We start from the raw sequence: 1,526 nt of genomic DNA on the forward strand, positions 1-1,526 counted from the left end.
CTCCACCTCCCTTTCTCTTATGCTCCCAGTATTTCTAATAAGAGTTTCATGTCAAGCCAAGATGAGAACATCAGTCAAATGATAATTTTCTAATAAAAACTTATGCGATGTGTATGCTTTGTGTGTGCCATTACATTTAGAAATGGTTAGCCAAAATGGAGGTTTCATCATGACTGCTATGCTACACTACTATGTCTTACTTGATGTCAATTTTTTTCTGCAAAACATAACCATTGTCTGTTAACATTCTATAGGGATTTAACTACTAGAACATCCATGATTGGTAAGAAAATAATAGTTCTTTAATTACATTTTATATTAAGGTGCTTAATACCCAAATAAAGTATTGATAACTACGTGTAGGGCTGGTGAGATGGTTCAGTGGTCTAAAGCACCTACTTAGAACAAGCTTAGCAAAGCACAGGGACCATGGTTCAATCCCCCAGCACCACATGCCAGCCAGCCCCGCCCCCTGGTGGACTGGGCTGGACACACACACACACACACACACACATAAATAAATAAAATTTTTAAAAAATAATAATAATTAAGTGTATTGCTCCCAACTAAGTATACTAATGTTGACCCTCAGTCACCTGAGGGCATGACCCTTGCTAACCCTCACTTCATTTCCTAATCTCTTCCCATCTGTGGAAAGCTTAAAAGACAGATCTCAGTCCTCAAACCACACAGACAAATTTACCTAATCTTGCTTTTCATGTCTTCAATAATAGAGACAAAAAATTAACTATATACATGTGCCAGTTTCTGGCTGCAGCACTCAGGGCTCCCATCAAAGCAGAACCTAGGCAAGGTGATGCTAAGCCTAAACAAAATGGTGCCACCTGAGCCCTTCATGGGCCATGTTTCAAGTGCTGTGAAGAACACTGAGTGTGAGCCTGCCTCAACCTGTGGCCACCACCAGGACCTTGTCGCATCTGCAAGTTAGAAGGTCACTGGACATGTGACTGCCCTGTTCACCAGAGAGCTGATAAATCATCCAATTTCCTACCCTCACAGAAAAAAATTTACTGCAGCCATATCCATTGATAGTTGACCTGCTCAATCTTGCTGCTGAAGAGGATTGACAGGGCTAGGGATCCGTTGTCCCCCTTGAGGTATCTTTGTCAGAACCTTGAGTCTCACTGGACATCTCCAGTAAGATGCTCTTTACTTGTTGAAACTGGAGCCACCAAAAGTATTCTTCCAGAGTTTTCAGATCACTGTATTAGATCTCCAGCCTCCAAAGTAGGTGTTGATGGCCAACCTACACAACCCTTTCAGACAGCACCCATTCCCTGCTAACTCCAGACACTGTTCTTCACTCATTATTTCCTTTTCATCCCAACTTGCCCCACACCTCTCACGGGGAAAGATCTTCTCCAAAACCTCCATTTCTCTTTCACATCTCTCTCCTACAGTACTCATCCTACATATTCAACCTCAATGAGATACCAGCTCCTCCCACCTTCTTCCCTCTTCCATTGTTGACCACATACTCTGGGACACTTCCAGTATATATATAT

This window comes from Octodon degus, unplaced genomic scaffold, assembly GCF_000260255.1.
Source record: "Octodon degus isolate 3935 unplaced genomic scaffold, OctDeg1.0 scaffold00286, whole genome shotgun sequence".
Taxonomy (NCBI): Eukaryota; Metazoa; Chordata; class Mammalia; order Rodentia; family Octodontidae; genus Octodon; species Octodon degus.